The sequence below is a fragment of the Diabrotica undecimpunctata genome, chromosome 6 (genome assembly GCF_040954645.1).
Source record: "Diabrotica undecimpunctata isolate CICGRU chromosome 6, icDiaUnde3, whole genome shotgun sequence".
NCBI classification, from domain to species: domain Eukaryota; kingdom Metazoa; phylum Arthropoda; class Insecta; order Coleoptera; family Chrysomelidae; genus Diabrotica; species Diabrotica undecimpunctata.
The window spans coordinates 67,271,615-67,285,502 of NC_092808.1; the positions used below are offsets into that span (position 1 = coordinate 67,271,615).

The window sequence follows — 13,888 nt, forward strand, 5'->3', positions numbered from 1 at the left end:
TCACAAAAAAAAATTGCACTTGCACTCGCTTAGTCGGGATTCGCAGCAACTTTGCTTGAAAGTAGTCGAACAGCCCATTCAGCACTAAAATTGCCATTAAACATGCAAAGCAGCTAAACTCCAACCTGCAACATTTCGAAGAACTCTGCAATGGCAAAGGTTTTGCAGCAATGTGAATTGATTGTTTAGGATAAATGCACGATGGCACATAAAAAACTTTTTTAGGCTTTCGATGGAACCTTACAAGATCTACAGAGCAACTATAACTCATTTGGTAGTGCAATGATTTTATTAGCAGGAGATTTTCGTGCCAGTGATTCCACGATCAACGCCAGCTGATAAACTCAATGCATGTTTAAAGTCCTCCAATTTGTAGAAACATGTCAAGGTATTACACTTAAGCAAGAATATGCATGTCGAGTTGCAAAATGACCAGTCTGGAGACATATTCTCTAAACAACTCATTGACATTGGTAATGGCATAATTGCTTATAGACACCTTGACTGGTTAAGTTAACTTTCCTCAAAGTTTTTGTTTGTGCAAATAAAGTTAGGTAATGAAATAACAAAAACAATCACCGCAACAAAAGGCCTCAAACAGGGATGTGGTCTCTCACCTACACTTTTTAACATATGTATATATAGATCAGGCTTTGAAAAGATGGTATAGAAAATGCGGAACAATGGGCATACCAGTACAAGAGAATATATTACATTCACTACTTTTCGCAGATGATCAAGTCATTTTTGCACAAGACAGGGAGGATATGGAATATATGATAAAGAAATTAAAGAAAGAATATGATCTTTGGGGACTCAAGATAAATATGTGCAAGACCGAATACTTATGTATTGGACCCGAGGTTGCAGATTTAAACTTAAGTTTAGAAGAAGAGACTATTAAGAGTTGTAAGGCTTTTAAGTATTTAGGGTCAATGATTAGCCGAGATGGTACTTGTATGAAAGATATAGAAATAAAAATAGCACGGGGAAAACAAGCCACAAGAGCACTTCATGGAGTGATATGGAACAACACTCTAACCAAAGAAAACAAAAAGAGGATCTTTCAAAGCATAGTGATGAATATTACCCTATATGGAGCAGAAGTATATACAACTGACAAGTATGCCAATGACAACAACAATACGAAATAAAATAAGAACAGTTGAACTGGACTTTATGAGAAGATGTCTACAAATCACAAGAGCGGATAGAATAAGAACGGAGGAAATATGGAACAGAATGGAAGTAAAATGCTCAATTACAAAAAAGTTGGAAAACAGAGCCCTGCAGTGGTACGGGCATGTACAAAAAATGCCACAGCATAGGCGGCCGAAAAGAATATTAAACTTGGACCCGCAGGAAAGAAGATAGAGAGGAAGACCTGCTACAATGGAAAACATACGTCGGAAATGCTATGATAGATAGAGACCTCAGAGAAGGTGACTGGGAGAATAGAGTGCTGTGGAGAACGAAAACGGCGAACTCATAATGGGAAAAGCCGAAGAAGAAGAAGAAGAAAGTTTTTGTCAGTTAACTCGATCAAAAGATGAACTTATTCAAAAGGTGTTTCCAGATATTGCTCAAAATTACAGAAATCATGATTGGTTAAGCGAAAGGGCTATATTGGCTGCAAAAAACATAGATATAAATGAATTAAATTTCAAAATTCAAGAACAAATTACAGGCGAATTGAGGATATATAAATCAGTTGATTCGGCTACTAACAAATATAATGTCAACTATCCACCTGAATTTTTAAACTCGCTGGATTTACCAGGATTGACACCTCACAATCTTCAAGTAAAGGTTGGATCGGTAGTTATAATGTTGAGAAATATCAACCAACCATGTCTTTGCAACGGCACACGGTTAGCGATAAAAAAATTATTGAACAAAGTGATAGAAGCAACTATACTGAAAGAAAAGTATAAAGGAGAAGATGTTTTGATATCACGCATCCCAATGATTCCGACTGATGTACCATTTGAATTTAAACGACTACAGTTTTCAGTGCGGCTTGCTTTTGCTATGACCATAAATAAGTCCCAGAGGCAATCATTAGGTGTTTGTGGTATTAATCTAGAAAACCCATGTTTCTCACACGGTCAATTGTAAGGTGCCTGTTCCCGTATTTGAAAAACATCCGATTTGTTTGTATATTCATCAGCTAATCAAACAAAAAACATTGTATATCATAAAGTACTACAATAAAAATAAAACATATTTTGTTAATAATTATGATTCACTTGATTTACAATAAAGCGATTACTGAAAATACATATATACGTTTTATTTCATTATTCTTTATTACATCGGTTATTAACCCTATGTTAATAATAATAATAATAATAAATAATTATTTATCTTTATGTTTTGTCATTGAAACACCCACTTTATAAATATTCGTCACCTTTAGGTTCATTCTAATCCCTTTAGATTATTTTTCAATCAGGTTTGAACCGTAAGTTCCCTTCTTAGTTTGAAGCCCTCTGGCAGACATCTCAGTCGGGGTTTTTAGTGGGTCCAAAAAGGTGGCCAAAGTTCGTGGAAGCGAAGATACTTACGTCACCCGAGCTGACATTCACACACCGCCCTATCATCATGGTGACGGTTCTGTTCAGAAGAATTAAAGAAATAAACTGCCACATTCCAAATCTATTTGACAGAACGAAGTCTGTCGGATCCGCTAGTACGAAAATAAATTTCGATCCTATAGATTAGTTTGTCTGTCCGTCCGTTTGTCTGCCCAATATTAGATTGAAAGAAAACTTTACTAGATAGAGAAAAACTGACGATGGATTCAAATTTAGCACTTAACTATTACGGCAAAAATTGTAAAAACTGAAATACTTACTTCCGGTTTTAAAAAATTACACTAAAAACGGTATAACTCGCAACCGTCGTCGATAGATACACTTATTTTGACAACGGATTTATGATTAGCGTACAAAAATACGCTTAAAAACATGTCTTAGTTAACTTACGGTCATAATTTTTCACTCATGTTGAAATTTATTGTTGACTTCCGGTTAATTTTTAATCTTTTTAGATGTAGAGTTAGTTGCGGAAAATGAAAAAGTTAAAAATTATAAATTCTTATTTAATACGAGATAAGAAAAAAACTATATTCCAATATTTTTCATCTTTTTCTTTAAGGTGAAATCCTCACCTTGCAACAAACGATCGATAAAAATATTAGAAATATCATTTTAAAGTAATCTACTTTAAAATGTTTAATATATGTCTCAATTGTCAATATGAATGAATCAGATAGAATTAAATTATTATAATAATTTTTTACCAAGCAACAAAAACAACATTTGATTAATTTATTAAGGTTTTAATGTTTTGTATTCTGAGAACAATTTAACAACAAATAAAACTAATTAAGAACAAATAAACTTAATTTTAAAGTAAAATTGTGGCATATTTACAACAAAAATAGTAAATTGTACTACTCGTATTATATTATAATAGTTGAAATCTTATTCTCTCTTCAATTAAATTACCTCTCTATTGAGTTTATACTGTTAATAAACACATAATTAAAAAACTTCGTTTCAGATTCATGTCCACATATGATATAATTAGAAAGTGAATTTGTATAACGTAGGTGAAAAAAAATGACCGTCATCCCAAAAGAGGAAGACAGCTATTTCACATAAAAAAGAATCCGTTATGAGTAGTTATGTATATATATATATATATATATATATATATATATATATATATATACATAACTACTCATAACGGATTCTTTTTTATGTGAAATAGCTATAGCTATATATATATATATATATATATATATATATATATATATATATATATATATATATATATTTATATAATACACTCATGGACAAATCGAATATTTTTGAATTTTCCAATTTTTTTGTAGTCACTATTATTTCAAAATAATTTTAGATTACTGATTACTCATATACTACTACTCGATGTACTCAATTAGTTTGAAATATTTTGACGTTTATTTTGAAGTTTATTTAGCGTTTAGTGTCAGTCGTACATTTTATCATAAAAAACCCTCTTCAGGTATAGGAAAAATCATACTAATTTGGTTATTTTTAGTTTAATTTATGAAGTTTAATTAAATATTGTTTTGATTTAACTAATTTTAAAACAAGTATGTCACCAATTCGACACTGCGTTGAAGCCCAAGCAACACAGATTGTAAGTTTGTACGAAAAAGGATATAAACAAAATTATATCGCACGACGTCTCAGGTGAAGTTAGTCTACAGTTTCAAATACTTTAAAAAGAAACAGGAAATTTTGTACGAAGGCCTGGTCGCGCGACCCAAGGAACACAACCGCAATTGATGACCGATTTTTGGTTCTTAAGTCTACACCAAATCGCTCATTGACATCGATGCTCCTCAGAAATGAGCTACTAAATGTTAGACATATTAATGCGAGTTTAGAAACAGTTAAACAAAAAATAAAAGAAGCAAACTTAAAGCCTAGACGCCCTGCCAAAGTTTAACGTCTTCTCCAAAATTATAAAGCTCGTCGTTTAAAATTTGTAAGAACACAGTAAGTAAAATATCGACAATTGAAAAAATATTCTTTCTACTGACGAGACTAGAATCCTATTATGGAAGCCAGATGGTCGAAACCACGTCTACAAAAGAGTTGGACAACAATTTACCACCTGCAATCTTGCCCAGACCGTTAGTTTTGGAGGTGGTGGCGTAATGCTTTGGGAAGGTATTAGTGTTGGAAGGTACACATCTCACTTGTAAAAGTAATTGGACGGATGACTGGTAACTCTTATGTTCAAAACATCCTGTAAGATCATGTTTTGCCATATGTTGGTTACATTGGATATGACAGGTTCATGTTAATGCACGATAATGTTCGACCATATTATCTTGATGTGTTCCAAATTCAAAGATTGGATTGGCCACCGTTTAGCCCGGATTTAAATCCAATACAGCATATATAGTATCAGCTAAAACGCCGTATTTCACCAAAAAATCTCATTCTAAATACGATATGGCACCTTCGGCTTGCTGCACAGGATGAATGGAATGCAATTTTCCAGGAATATATCCAAAATTTGCTTGTAAGCATGCCGAGAACGTGCAAGCAGTAATAAGAGCTAGAGGGGGAATACTCGTCTGATCATGCACTTATTTCAGTTAAAAAGACTTGTTTAAGCAATTTAAATAGTCATTAACTTTAGAGTAAAATAACCTTATTTACATAACATTAAGCATTATTTTTTTTGCAATTTTTTCCTTATAAGACATGCAGTATATGCTAGGAAAACTGATAGAAGAATATAACGACTAGGGAATGAATGTCAATACAACAAAAACCAAATATCTTTGTATTGGAAACGAGTCAGATAACATAGACCTCGAAAACGGACAACATATTTCCTGCTGTCAGAGCTATGACTACTTGGGTGTTGCCTTTGACAATACAGGAACTGATACACGGGAAATAGAAAAACAAATCACTCAAGCAAAGAAAGTCTTAGGATGTCTCAATGGTATACTGTGGAGTAAAGAGATAACGAAAGGAAGGAAATTTAATATATATGAGACCATGATTAAAACTACTCTTCTTTATGGCGCTGAAACATGGAGAATTAGTGAAAAGAACAAAAAGCGAATAGAAGCAGTAGAGATGGATGCAATGAGAAGATCTTTAGGTATTTCCAGACGAGACCGAATCAGAAATGTTGTAATAAAACAACGTATGGGAATAGAAGGAAATATAACTCAAGATATAGAGAAGAAACAATTAAGGTGGTATGGGCATGTTCAACGGATGCCAGCATCAAGACTCCCCAAAATAGTAATAGAATGGCAACCGATAGGTCGACGGAAAAGAGGAAGACCCAGATTAGAATGGCAACACGGCGTAAACAAGTCCATGAGCGAAAGAAATTTAACAACAAACGACTGCGAAGATAGGAAGAGATGGTGTTTAGGTATCGGACAACGTCGAAAGACGTTCTAAACCGATGTATATATATATATATATATATATATATATATATATATATATATATATATATAAATATTTCAAAATTATTCATTAAAAATTGTTGAAATAGGCTCTTCTTCACAATAAAAGACTTGATTCATCAGAATTTATTTCCAAAAAACAAAAATTATGAACCAAAACATTCGATACTTTTGTCCATGAGTCTATATATATATATATATATATATATATATATATATATATATATATATATATATATATATATTATGTCGTTATGATACTTTTGTCCATGAGTCTATATATATATATATATATATATATATATATATATATATATATATATATATATATATATATATATATATATATATATCCGTTATAAGTATTGTGTTCATGTATTGTCAGCAACAAGAATATACCAATATTAGTGGATTAATAGAAATTTTGAGACACATAGTCTACAATTATACATAATTTATTATATTCCTCTTCTTCTAGTTCCATGACCATTATCGATTTATTAGATTTTTCAGCCATGATGTTCTTCTACCGGGACCATGTTTACATATAATCTTACACTAAATGATCAGGTATAAAAGTTCATATTTTCAGGGTGTCTCATAATATTATGAACAAAGTATTCCAGCTTGCGTCTCTTTATTATATTGACCAGTTGTATTGTTTGGTTCAGGCGTCTATATAAGTATATATATATATATATATATATATATATATATATATATATATATATATAAATATATATATATATATATATACATATATAGATATATATATATATATATATATATATATATATATATATATATATATATATATATCTTTAAGGAATATGACCGTTTAATTTAATATAAAAAATGTGCACTCGTAAGTGAAAGGGATATTTTCGGTCAATTTGGAGATTAAAAAAGAAAAGAGTTGTGCTACTTTATCTTTTTATTGAATACGTTTCGCCCACTGTTCAATGGGCATCGTCAGTTCATCTAAAAGAATGGTATTAGCGATACATCTATATATAATGCACATTTTTTATATATATATATATATATATATATATATATATATATATATATATATATATATAAATATATAACTGTTTTGGATGCGTTGGAGTCAATAAAAGGGCTATTGGTTAACTTACTTACTTACTTACTTAATCAGTAGACCCATTTGTACCTTTCGGTGTTGGGCCGTTTAAAATACAATTCATTATATTACACTATTTGACAGTCTTCTGAGGTGTCCTAGCTCTTAACGAACTTTCTCCATTCCTTCCTATTGGATGCCATCTGTGTTGCTTCCTGCCAAGTCTTACCCCTACACTGTAGTATCTGCGAGATGTCACTGTTCCATTCTTTAATGGGTCTTCCTCTTCTGTTCTTCCCTATTGGTTTGGCGTCCGACACTCTTTTAACTTGTCTATTATTGTCCATCCGGGTTAGATGTCCGAACCATGACAATTTTTTCTCTTTGATTGACTCGAGTATCGGTTTGATTTTGAGTCTTTCTCTTATTTCTTCGTTTCTGATTCTATCAGTTCTTTTTACTCCTATCGTTCTTCTGAGGTATTTCATCTCTGCTGCCTGAATTCTGCTCTGATGTCTTTTGTTTAATATCCAATTTTCTGCTCCATATGTCACTGTAGGTCTATATATTGTTTTGTATATTGTCATCTTGGTCTTTGTTGATATTTCTTTGTTATTAAGGAATCCTCTATTTAGTGCTTGGAATAGTTTTCCTGTGTTTTCCATTCTGTTGTTAAGATCATCCTCGATGTCTCCTTTGTTGTTGATTACTATTCCTAAGTATTTGTATGAATTTGTCTGTATTATTTTTTGTTGGTCTATCATTACTTCTATTTGATCTTCCGTCCCTTGTTTCCTTGATATTTTCATTATTTGAGTCTTCTCTTTGTTTACGTTTAAGTTGTATTTGCTTGCTTCTAGGTTCCATTTCTCTAAGTTGTATTTCAGTTTTTCTGCAGTTTCCGCAATTAATACTATGTCGTCTGCAAATATACACATCTCAGCATTTATCATTTGCATTCTGTTCCAACCGAGCTATTGGTTAACTATTTTTTTAATCTCGAGCTTTTAATTGTGTTTACAATTATTATCAAGAGCTAAAAAAGACAAAATATCTTACAAGGTTGAACTAAAAAGAAAAAACAATTTTTGTTAACATACCAAATAAAAATTAGTTTAGTAAGTAAAAATTACTGCTAATGCATCTCGAAAATTTTTATAATTTTGAAAACATTTTTTTAATACAAAAATAATTGAATTTATAAATAAGTTAAAATAGCAACCAATTACAAATAAGCCTCAACGTCATAAATGCCAACATAAAATTTTTATTTTTGACAATTATATTGCCAAAAGTAAAATTTCGTTTAAACATTCTTTTTTGTTTAGTAACAAAAAGAAGAAGATTTATTCACCGTTGACAGATGTCTGAAAAAATGTAACAGATATATGGAGAATTAAATATGACATTTTACAAGTTTTATATATAAATCATAAAGAAAGAATATAATTATAAATTTTACTTAGATTTTGAATTTCTGATCTTTTGTTTAAATTATTATCACTTTTGCTAATACAAACTATTTCCAAAAAAGTCCTTTTAAATTTATTACTTTCACTACATAAAATTTTAATGTTATCAAAATCCATAATATGGTCTTTATCGATTATATGCTCTGCCAAAGCACAAGATGGTTTTTTAATTCTGCAATCACTTTTGTGAGAAATAATGCGATTTGAAAGATTTCTTCCGGTCTCACCAACATATTCAGCCTCACACTGAGTACAACTAATGCTGTATACTAAATTCGTTTTTTTCAAATTTGTCTATAGGATATTTAGTTTTAGAATATAAAGATGAAATAGTTTTGATGTTCTTTGTTGGTATTTTTATATTGTCAATAACCTTTAGTGTTTGTATTAATTTAGGTGTTAATGATGGTATAAAAGTTAGTGAATGATAATAGATGTTCTGATTGTTAGATACAATGTTTTGAGATTGAGCAAAAAATGGTGTTAAATTATTTATATTACCAATATTACAAAAAAGCATCCTATGTAGCATATCTGGAGGATAAGAGTTTTCAATTAGAATATTTTTTAATAATTGAAGATCTTCTTGTAGATAATCTGGATAAGAAAGTTTTAAAACACGTTCTTATAATCCTGTTATAAGGTTCATTTTCATCTTATTTGGATGGTGAGAGTAATAGCTTATAAATCTATTACTACATATGGTTTTTCTGAACCATCTGGTTTTCAATATATTGTCTGTATTTCTTACAATTCTCATGTCAAGGAATATGTTGAAAACCAGATGGTTCAGAAAACCCCTATGTAGTAATAGATTTATAAGCTATTACTCTCACCATCCAAATAAGATGAAAATGAACCTTATAACAGGATTAAAAGAACGTGTTTTAAAACTTTCTCATCCAGATTATCTACAAGAAGATCTTCAATTATTAAAAAATATTCTAATAGAAAACTCTTATCCTCCAGATATGCTACATAGGATGCTTTTTTCTAATATTGGTAATATAAATAATTTAACACCATTTTTTGCTCAATCTCAAAACATTGTATCTAACAATCAGAACATCTATTATCATTCACTACCTTTTATACCATCATTAACACCTAAATTAATACAAACACTAAAGGTTATTGACAATATAAAAATATCAACAAAGAACATCAAAACTATTTCATCTTTATATTCTAAAACTAAATATCCTATAGACAAATTTGAAAAAACGAATTTAGTATACAGCATTAGTTGTACTCAGTGTGAGGCTGAATATGTTGGTGAGACCAGAAGAAATCTTTCAAATCGCATTATTTCTCACAAAAGTGATTGCAGAATTAAAAAACCATCTTGTGCTTTGGCAGAGCATGTAATCGATAAAGACCATATTATGGATTTTGATAACATTAAAATTTTATGTAGTGAAAGTAATAAATTTAAAAGGACTTTTTTGGAAATGGTTTGTATTAGCAAAAGTGATAATAATTTAAACAAAAGATCAGAAATTCAAAATCTATGTAAAATTTATAATTATGTATGTATGTACAGCGTTAACAGGCCTTTTAGGCCCATTGCTGGATGGATAATTTCCATCGTTTTCTATTCTTAGCTAACAGCTTCCAATCTCTGATTCCCATCTCTCTGACATCTTCCATCACTGCATCTCTCCATTTCTTTCTTGGTCTTCCTCTCTTTTTTTTCCCTCAGGTACTCTCCAAGCAATATTCTTGTCTAGTCTATTACCTTGCATTCTTTCTAGATGGCCGAGCCATTCTAGTCTACATTTTTTCACCACATTTGTTATTGTAGGGTTAGCATACAACTGATACACTTCTGCATTAGTTCGTCTTCTCCATTCTCCTTCTACTACTTTTCTACCAAATATTCTGCGAAGTATCTTTATTTCCCATGCGTCCAATGTGTTCTGTACGGTTTTATTCATAGTCCATGTCTCGGCAGCGTATAGAATTGTGGGTCTAATTATAGTTTTGTATACTCTTATTTTTGTATTACGAGATATATCTTTGGCCTTAATTATTTTGCTCATGGCTCCAGCACACCTGTTGCTCTTGGTCAGTCTCAGGTTGATTTTATTTTCTTCTTTACATGTCTGATCAATAAGAATACCTAAGTACATATATTCATCCACCTTCTCGAATTCTACAACTGATCCATTCTCAACCTCCAATTTAAAGGATCCCCTGGTGCTTATTCCTTTTTTGCTCGAGATTTCCATGTACTTTGATTTATTAATATTAACTTTCAGTCCCATTTTAAAGCTTTCCCGAATCAGTCTTTTTGTTATATTTGATAGTTCTTTTCCATTTCTTGCAATGAGAACCACATCATCAGCGTATGCTAAGCATTGGTGCTCCTTGTATAAAATAGTACCGGACCTATTTATCCCACTAATCCTTACAATTTTTTCTAAAACTATATTGAATAGCAATGTAGACAACGGGTCTCCTTGGCGAACACCTTTTTTCACTTCGAATTCTTCTGAGACTGTACCGTTGCATCTCACAGCACAAATGGTTTGTCTATTTGTCATTTTTACCAATCTTATTATTTTTTCTGGCACTTGGAATTCTTTTAGTGTTTCTATTAACTTGTTTCTGTTTATTGTATCGTAGGCCGCTTTGTAATCAATGAAAAGTACTTGTGCTGAAATGTTGTATTCATAGCAATTGGTCAGGATTTGTTTTAGCATAAAAATTTGATCGGTTGTTGATCTTCCTTTCCGAAATCCTCCCTGGTATTCTCCTAGATTCTTCTTTATATATATTTCTAATCGTTTTTTAATTAGTATGGCGAGTACTTTATACATTACTTCTAATAAGGATATTCCTCTATAGTTTGTGCATTCAGTTCTATCTCCCTTTTTGTGTATAGGAATTATAATCGACTTATTCCATTCTTGAGACATTTCTTCGGCATCCCATACTTCTAGTATTAGCTCACCAAGTTTGTTTATTAAGACCTCTCCTCCATATTTTATGTTCTCTGCCACAATGCCGCTCTCCCCGGGACTTTTTTGGTTTTTCATATCTTTTATTATTTCTTCAATTTCTTCTCTTGTGGGCTTTGGTATTTCTTCTATTACTATTTGAGGTCTAGGAACATAACAATTTTCTTCAGTAGTCACTTCGTCATTTAGTATCTCTTCGAAATATTCTTTCCACCTTTCACATATTTGGTCTTCATCCACTATCAGGTTTCCTTGCTTATCTTTTACATTCATCGTTCTTCCCTGGTACCCAGTTTTAATGTATTTTACTTCTTTATAAAAAATTTTTATTTCATTTTTCTTGTAATTTTCTTCAATGCGCTTAATTTTATTCTCCATATACTTTCGTTTCCGCTCCCTTAGGATTCTCTTCACTTTTTTTCGTTGTACGGCATACCTTTCTAGGTCGTTTTGTTTTTGCGAACGTAAACTTTTTAATCTCAAATCTGATCTTTTTTTTTTTTAACTCTGTTCTGCATTCGTCATTGAACCAGTGGTTTTTTCTAAATCTTTTTGCTCTTGGTATGTTCTTCGACGTAGCTTCCTTTATAGTGTTTGTCATTTTCAAGAACTTTTGTTGTATGTTACTCACAGTAGTACTATCTTGTTTAGTGTAGGTTTCTTGTATATCCTTTTGATAGTCCTGCTTTACCTCAAATTTTCGCAGTTTTTCAAAGTTAAATTTACGTTGCACTTTCTTTTTCCGTTTATGGTTTTTAATTATTGCTTCTCTCATATTTATTCTAACCAAAAAATGATCTGAGTCTACGTCAGCCCCTCTGCACGTTTTCACATTTGTTATTAAATTCGCAAACTTCTCTTGTATTAAGATGTGGTCTATTTGATTAGTTCCATTTGACCCCGGAATTTTCCACGTTCCTTTATATATATTTTTTCTCCTAAAATGGGTACTCATTATCTTCATCCTGTTTTCAATTGCGAATGTGATTAATCTCTGTCCATTATCATTTGTATTCAAATGTTTACTTTCACCCCCTGTTATGTTTTTATACATATCTTCTCTTCCGACCTTTGCATTGGCGTCGCCTATAATAATTTTAGTGTCTTGTCTGGGCATTTCTTCACACAATGACTCTAATTCTTCATAGAATTCATCTTTCACTTCTTCTTCTTTTTCTTCTGTTGGAGCATGTATATTTATCAACGATATCATGTTCTGTTTTCCTTTAATTCTAATTGCACACATTCTGTCAGATTTTACTACGAATCGTTTTACCTGCTCCACGTCTTCATGTACCAGAAAACCCACTTCAAAATTCCTATTATTGCCTCCACTTGTATAAAACGTGTATGGGCCAATCTTTTCGACGTTGTTTCCAGTTAAATGTGTTTCCTGTATTGCTAAGATGTGTATTTTATATTTTTTTAGTTCTTCTATTAGGTTAATTAATGCTCCCTCCTCGTATACTCCTCGAACATTCCATGTCGCAATATTTAGGTACATATTCTTATTTTTTATTTTGCTATTTATGTTCAAACTCATTTTCCTGTTCATCGCTAGGGTCTGTTGGCATAATGGGCCATCTTTTCCTTTTTCCACTACTATATGCCGTTTTTTGGGTCCATATTTCTAGATTTTTCTCGTTTGAAAGTACCATTTCCGGCCCATACCCAATTTATACCATCCACAGTTAGTTTTCTGTACCCTATCTTTACATTTCTACCTTCAGCTCTTAATTCCTTGCTTTTATTTACGATTTCCTTCCTCATGTGTCTTTCTTTTTCGGTCATGTCATCGTTGATGAAGATCTTTTCTCCAGTAAGAAATCTGAGTTTGCTTTTTTCTTTCATTACCTTAATTTTTTCGCCATAATCCTTCATTTGTACCAGACATATATTGTTCTTTAACTTCATTGCAGATTCTATTTCGACATCCTCTTTTAGGTGCTTTTGTATAAAATCTTTTACGTTATTTTTTAAGAGTGTTTCATCTGTTGCGTTTATTGGTAGACCCTTAATTACTATATTATTTCTTTTCATCTGTTTTTCAATTCTTTCTACTTTGTTTTCAACCTGGGTTAATTTGTTTTTTGTTTCTTCCAATTCTTGATTTATCTTTATATTTTCTTTTTTCAGCGCTATCATCTCTTCTCTATATTCCTTATTTTCATTCCTGATTTCTTTCAGTTCTTCCATTATCTTCTTGAACATGCTTATAACGTCGTCTAAATCCTCTGAATCTTCTTCCTTTGGTTTTATTTTGCTTGGAGTTCTGGCAGTTTTTTTGCTCTGCAGGAAAGGTGAAGTTGACCCTCTTTTCTCTTCTTGCCTTCTGACGCGTTATCATCACTGTCCGTGTACATCATATCTG

At 31.5% G+C, this 13,888-nt stretch overlaps 1 protein-coding gene across 1 annotated transcript in view; it reads left to right on the top strand.

Annotated features, from left to right (window-relative positions):
• LOC140443479 (ras-GEF domain-containing family member 1B-like) overlaps positions 1–13,888 on the top strand; it is a 1,395,894-nt gene that overhangs the window by 191,462 nt on the left and 1,190,544 nt on the right. The window lies entirely within an intron of this gene.